At 49.1% G+C, this 7,500-nt stretch overlaps 1 protein-coding gene across 1 annotated transcript in view; it reads left to right on the top strand.

Annotated features, from left to right (window-relative positions):
* The first annotated feature begins 7,437 nt into the window (after positions 1-7,437).
* Positions 7,438-7,500, top strand: part of LOC143331666 (amino acid transporter heavy chain SLC3A2-like) — a 7,510-nt gene continuing 7,447 nt past the window's right edge. The window contains exon 1 of the mRNA XM_076748769.1: positions 7,438-7,500. This exon is cut by the window's right edge and continues 360 nt beyond it. The gene's annotated coding sequence lies outside the window, so the exon portion shown is untranslated.

Raw genomic sequence — 7,500 nt, forward strand, 5'->3', positions numbered from 1 at the left:
ATAGAGGCCTCCAGCTGCTCCACGAGATTCTCTCTGACCAATCAGAGCGCTGCAGTGTTTTCATTCTGACCTCTGTCGTCAGCTCAGGTGAGCTGGACCGAGGAGACACCAAACAAAGCACCGGGGACCAGGCTCTGTCCAACTTCTGACAAAGATGACCGAGTTGACCCCTGCAGGTGAAATGAGGTGTAAGGCTTCAGGTGAGGCCACGCCCTCCACGAGGTGGGAGGGGCCAACAGTCAACCTCAGAGAGGCAGGTCAGGTGCTGTCATACGGACCAGGTCAGAACATTTGATTTAATGGCAGCTTTAAGATCTGCGGAGATGATCCACCTGAACCGTGTAGAACAGGTGACTCTTCTCTGTGACACAGCTGGTTTGTTCTGGTCTGAGGTCTGAACAGAAGGAGGGACTGATCCGCAGAGTCCCTGTCTGATATCAGGACATGACCAGGACCTGAACCGGGACCTGAACCAGGACCTGAACCCGGAGCTGAACCCGGAGCTGAACCCGGAGCTGAGGACACGCACAGACCTGAACCCGGAGCTGAACCCGGAGCTGAGGACACACACAGACCTGAACCCGGAGCTGAACCCGGAGCTGAGGACACGCACAGACCTGAACCCGGAGCTGAGGACACACACAGACCTGAACCGCAGCAGCACTTCAAACGCTCAGAAACTTCAAAGGTTTGCTAAGCGACGGACGAGCTGAGAGCTCCTCTGAACGTCCTCTGAACGTCCTCTGAACGTCCGCTGAACGTCCGCTGAACGTCCGCTGAACGTCCGCTGAACGTCCTCTGAACGTCCGCTGACTGCAGCTGCTGCCAAGAAAGCGAGAGGGTGACTTTCGTCCCGTGTGACGAGTCCACCTCCTTCATTTGACTCGTTCAACATGACCGAGTTACAAAGGACCAGAAAACAGGTGGTGTTTCTGTCTGAAGGTGGTGAAAAATGGGTTTTCCATCATGTGATGCTGGTTGACGGCATCAGTCAGTCTCTTCTAACGGCCCATAAAACGCTGCTGACGTGCACGTCGAGAAGAGTTACTGCTGAAGTTTATATTAACTTTATTGAAATCATTGTGTAAACCTTTTCAAATAAAGTGAAGAAAGAAAGACAGAACGTCTACGATCGTCAGCTCCATCTTTCCTTCTTCTTCTGTTCTTTTCACACCTTTTCTCCTCGTTCACCGAGCAGCACTTCCTTTAATGTGTCTCACGTCGCCTGAAACACGGAAGGCAAACTGGAACGGCTGATAAGTTTAGCTGTTTGTGGGAATTATCGTCACAGCTTGACGTCGTCTCCGGCTGATGGGATTGGTTTGGAGGAAGGCGCGGCGGCGGCGGCGGCGGCGGCGTCTTCATCCACAAACAGAGAGACGCTTCGTTTCCTGCTGTGAGCTAATTAACCAACGAGTTGATCAGCCGCAGATGAGACGAGTCCTGAGAGGACAGATTCCAATCAGGACAAAACAAAACGTCCGATGAGGACGAGGGGAGGAGGAGGAGGAGGAGGAGGAGGAGGAGGAGTGACTCCTCGCAGCACAGCACTGCGTCTCCTTCTCTCCTGCTGAACAAATGTCAAGCTTTCCTGCTCCTCCACCTTTGTACTCGCTCCTGCTCCCTCATTCAGTCGTTTTCTCAAACTCTTCCTCATCCTCTTAATGTTATCAATATCTCATCTTCCTCTTCCTCCTTCATGTCATCTCCTCCTCCTCCTCCTTGTCCTGTAACCTGGGTGATGAAGCTGCAGGCAGTAACGTCTCATTGTTGTTTTGTCTCTCCGTCTCTGTTGTGTCTTCGCCTCCTTCGTCTGAATCGAAGCCGTCGTCGCGTCACTTTGGAGGTTTTAAAGCTCAGAAATGGACGAAAGAGCTCAGAGTGTCTGAAGCGAACGGCTCCGTCTCCACGTTCCTTCAACAGAACCAGTTTGGATGAGAGCTGCTCTCACTTCACCGTGTCCTCGTACCTTTTGTGGAAAATGAGAATGTTTTTTAAGTCATTCCAGTTTTAGAAGAAGAATTTTCTTCTGAAGGAAACAGCTGACGTTTCAGAAACTGGACATGTTGTCGTTGAGGACCGTTTGTGGACGGGGACGTCAGTGAGGACAAAGTGAAATGTTCCTTTGGTGCTGCAGCTTCAGGTCGGTCCGGACGTCCGGACGTCCGCGCGTCCACGTCTGCTTCGTCTCAAACACACTCGGACTCGTTGCTTCGCTCCGACATGAATGTGAGCTCTCGTCCAAACTGAAGCGAAGCGAAATCCCTCAGAAGCCGCTGACGTCGGTTCATCGAGCACGCAGCTGGTCACTTCCTCCTGCGCATGAAACCGGCTTTCGTCACATCTGCAGCTCAGCACAAGCAAGAAACGACATCACGCGATTAGAAACACGTCAGATGAAAGAATAAGAAACGTCGGAGGGGTCGTCGAGTCCGTTTGACGGCTCACTGAGATCCTCGTCTAAGGAAGTTAAAGATGGCGATCGAGCTCAAACCATTCACGTCTGCAGACCACGTCTCTGAAGTTCTGGATCATCACAGTGTGAAAAAACTCTGCAAGTTAAGTATTACTTCAGACATTATGACATATTAGCATCAAAACATATCGAAACGAAGTAAAAGTACTCACTATGCAGAAAAGCCCATTTCAGAAAAACGCGCTGCTGAACCGTCAGACTGAAGCCTCGACGTCAGAGCAGCGTTTCACTGCTGGAGCTGCTGCTTCCAAACACTTCGTATACTGTGAGCCAGCCAAGGGGTCGACCCTCCAGAGGGTCCAAGGTCCATCTGAGGCGTCGGCAGAAGAAGAAGAAACAAAGTTCTGACACAAAAAGCTGTTTTTATACGTCTCCAGTCTCTGTTGTGTGAAATGTACAAAATCTGAACAGTTAAGAATAATGATGATGATGAAGATGAAGATGGCGCTCTCCTCTTGTCTGAGGCGAAGCTGTGCGACGTTGTCAAACTGTTTCAGCACTAAAAACAGCAGCAGTGACACCAGGATACCTGTTCCAGCCGTTAGAGCGTCTCGGCTGAAGTCAACATCTGTATGTTTGAGTCACTCCACTCTAATCAATAATGCAGAGAGACATCAGGACGAGCTGAGGGGACGGCAGAGTCGGGAGGAGGTGGACCTTTTCTCTTTTGGTGGATCTGGGCTAACAGTTTCCCCCTGCTTTCAGTCTTTGTGCTAAGCTACGCTACGTCTGGCTCTACAAAGACGAGCTGCTCCTCTAACTTCTCCAACATTTATGATAAATAACTGTAAAGTTTATCTTTATTGAGCACTGAGTAAAAGGACCTCATCAGGACCTCATCAGGACCTATCAGGACCTCATCAGGACCTCATCAGGACCTCATCAGGACCTATCAGGACCTCATCAGGACCTATCAGGACCTATCAGGACCTCATCGGGACCTATCAGGACCTCATCAGGACCCCATCAGGACCCCATCAGGACCTCATCAGGACCTATCAGGACCTCATCAGGACCCCATCAGGACCTCATCAGGACCTATCAGGACCTCATCAGGACCTCATCAGGACCTCATCAGGACCTATCAGGACCTCATCAGGACCCCATCAGGACCTCATCAGGACCTATCAGGACCTCATCAGGACCTATCAGGACCTCATCAGGACCTCATCAGGACCTCATCAGGACCTATCAGGACCTCATCAGGACCTCATCAGGACCTATCAGGACCTCATCAGGACCTATCAGGACCTATCAGGACCTCATCAGGACCTATCAGGACCTCATCAGGACCTCATCAGGACCTATCAGGACCTCATCAGGACCTATCAGGACCTCATCAGGACCTATCAGGACCTCATCAGGACCCCATTAGGACCTCTGACTGTCCTGAATCAGCAGAGCTGGTGACCTCTGGTGGGGGCCTGGGACTGAAGGCAGGACCTCTCTGAGGGCTGGGCTGGAGGCCAGCAAAGGCAGACCTGGTGGCCTCCAGGACCGGCTGTTGGGGGGAGGTGAGGCGGTGGAGCCAGGAAGACGGGAGGCTGCTGAAACAGCCACAGGAGGCTGAAGACCACTGCAGAGCAGGAACCAGCGACCGCTGCAGCTCAGGCTGGACAGGTTGCTGCTGCACAGGGACAGAAGACTGCTGGAGTTCAAGAACCTGGGACCTCACCAGCTCCAGGGTCAGGGACCAGAATCAGGGACCTCTGCAGCTCCAGAATCAGGCTGATGAAAGAAAGAAATGGTGTGAAGGTTCTGTGGGCCTACAGAACATCAACAGGCCTGATGTGGACTGAACTCTCAAACTGCCAACCTGAAAGTCTTCTTCTCTTCCTCTCGTCCTTCTTCTTCCTCGTGTCCTGGTGTTTCCACCATCAAACAGGTTTTGTTCCAGCTGCAGGATATTTTGTCTTCAGGGTTATGATCACCTGTAAAAAAGACTTTTAAAACTGAATAATGAATGAAAACCAGGAGAGCTGGACGCTTTGATTACCTGTCTTCATCCGGGCTTCTGCTTTATTCATGAGGAACGGCAAAGATGCCACCGCCGCTCTCAGGGGGTGGAGGTAACACGCCACCATCATAGTTTGAGGCTCACCAGGATGAAACATGTTTTATTCATGGACTCGGAGCGACTCTCCTGCTCCCAGAAGAACGTAAAGAGTGGCGTTCGTGTGTGACAGATCGATGTTGTTCTGCGTCGTGTCGCCGTCGATTCACATCCAGGCTGAAAAGGAGGATGTTGTCATGGTGATCAGTGCTGCTTGAGCTCCAGTTTAAGTGTTTAATGCAGTTTCAGCGATCAGGTGAGGGAATTAAGAGCCGACTCGTCATTATGAAAGACAGCGAGGAACAGAACTCCAGAGAGCGTCGTCACACTCGCAGATGAAATGAATCCCTTTAACCATGATGGACATTTATACTGAATATGTTCCTTATACCTGAACCCTCAAGCCTCAAACAAGAAGTACGATGGGCAGGAGACGTGGGACAGGGCTGTTATCCTTTTGTAGGGTGAGTGAGCATCTTCTAGAACCTCGAGCAAGTCCAGTTTACCTTTGTAGAGCACACAGAAGTACCAAGACCTGGACGAATGAGGACAGTCTCAGTGTATCAGTAGAAACAGACGAGAAGAACGGCCCCACAGGTGAGGTAAAACTCAACACCTGGACAGGACAGTGCCACCTGCTGGAGCAGGTACTCACACACCTGTTCTCATATAATATCAAACTGACCAGGAAACCGATGAATATATTCATAACATACAGACGACATTCTGCTCATTGATTTATTCATATTCTACCGAATCTTTTCTCAAAACTTCTAAACTACAAACTAACTTCAGAACTACAGACACCTAAACTTCTCAGACTGTGGAGATCTGATGTCATCACATGTCAGATGATGGATAAAGTCATTAAAATGTCAGTTCCAGTGTTTTGTGAGGTTTTATGAGCACCTTCTGCCCCCTGCAGGACAAACTGTGAACTGCACTGAACTCAACCGACCAGAGTCTCACTTTTCATTCTGTGTTTGGATCCCATCAGCTTCATTCATCAGGTTTGTTAGACTGTGATATCGAGTAAGATGGATTTGAACACGTCATGTGGTTTCGGTCATGTGGGTTCAGAAATTAGTTGCCTATAAACACAGACAACTGTTACGGGATTGTTGTGACTAAGATCAAGAAGAAGACCAGCCGAAACTCCTGGAACATTTCATCCTTGTCAACCCCTGACTCAGCCGTCTGATGTCTTCTCATGTGAGAATGTCCCCACGTGGCCTCAGCGTCCCAGGCCCAGCAAGCACTTCTCAGCCAGTTCTGTGCCGAGCTGATTGGTACCAGGTGTGCACTGGTTTGTGTTGCCTCCAGGAATTAGCCACAGCCTGACCCTCGAAAGTCAGACACTGTCAAAAGTTCTGGGCTCTCGTTTCTTAAAGAGTGTGTAGATCAACACTGCAGCCTCATGCCCTGTCCTCCACATGCCCACATCCAACCAGCACTGATGATGCATAGAAACGAGGCTGCTGATCAAAAACACATCACAGTCAATCCTGGCAGGAAGACAGAAAAGGACTTTGTGAGGTGGAGGTCAGACGGCTCGTGTTGATTGGTGGAAACAGTAGTGGGTCAGACCCCCGACATGCTGCTGCTGTTACTGTAGTGAGTGTGAGGGACAGGCCAGAACCAGGAGGGACAACAAAGTGCTCCATGGAGCTGACAGCTGATCAGCCCAGTGTGAGAAGAACCCACTGAAAACCACTGAAGCTCTGTTCCTTTGATTCTCTCTGATGGAATCTGGGATTTCTGCAACCGACCGTCCAGTCTGTTTTCACAGATCACAAATTTCGCGTCCGCCTCCTGCACGCCCGTTTAATGCAAACACAACCATGTTAGTGCGTGCTGAGCTTCAACCTCCTGCACCTTAACGAACCTGGGCTGACTGGAACGTACCATCTGCTCAGGTGAGCACGGGTGAGCTGAAAACGTTCAGAGAATACACACAAAAAAAAAAAACAAGAAAAGAATAATTTAAGATTTCTTTGTTTGTGCTGATGCTGAAATGAAGCTGTGGACACACACAGGTGAAGCACCTTCCATAGAAAATCATCTGCTGAACAACAGTTTCACCTTTTCTTCCAACACTCAGTCACTCAGACAGGTTCTAATGAGACACACCTGTTTTCACTGAGAGTGAACGAGCAGCTGAGCTGAGGAAAGACAGAAAGAAGGTGAATCAACCTGCACAGCTGCTCCTGTTGGTACCTGATGAAACCTCTGCACATCACAGTCAACGTTAAAACACTGAAGACTTCAGTTAACTTCTCATTTCAGAGCGTTTGTACAAACTTTGCTGCGCTCAGAGAAAAACAAACAGTGAAATATGAACCTGTTAACTCAGATGAGCTGATCTGATCAGTGTTCTTCCTTCGTCAGTCGTGTGCATGAATTAACTGTGAGAGCATGAATTTTTCCACATGAATGACCAAAATGAGCAGAAGACAACGTTAAACAATAAAATATTTAACTGTCAGCGATGTGACAACGATGTGTCAAAGATAAAGTGTTCAACACAAAATCTCCGTGCAAAAAATGAACCAAATGAAGCTGAAATTCAGCTCGTGTCCATTCGACTGTCCCACAGGACAATTCAGAAGTACAGACAAGACATGACCTCCTTCAACCACACAGAGGAGGAAACGTTTATGATTAATCTTTCTTATACTTTTACATTCTAGTGAACTTAATCATACATTTACAGAAGTAGCCTGATATTGTCAATGCGGGGCTCTAACACAGTATTTTTAGTGTGGTATTAGTACTTTTATTGGAGTAAAGGATCTAAATACTGGCTGAGATTGGACTGTGAGAGGTTTACGGACACCGTAAGTCTAATTCCCATATTTCCGACAGCCCTGAAAGCAGCATTGCTGCAGCCCTCCGTGAGACAGACAGACAGTCAGACAGACAGACATCACGGAGACAGCTGACGGAGGAGGACGTCGCCGTGACAAACACA

Source organism: Chaetodon auriga, chromosome 14, assembly GCF_051107435.1.
Source record: "Chaetodon auriga isolate fChaAug3 chromosome 14, fChaAug3.hap1, whole genome shotgun sequence".
In the NCBI taxonomy this organism is placed as follows: Eukaryota; Metazoa; Chordata; class Actinopteri; order Chaetodontiformes; family Chaetodontidae; genus Chaetodon; species Chaetodon auriga.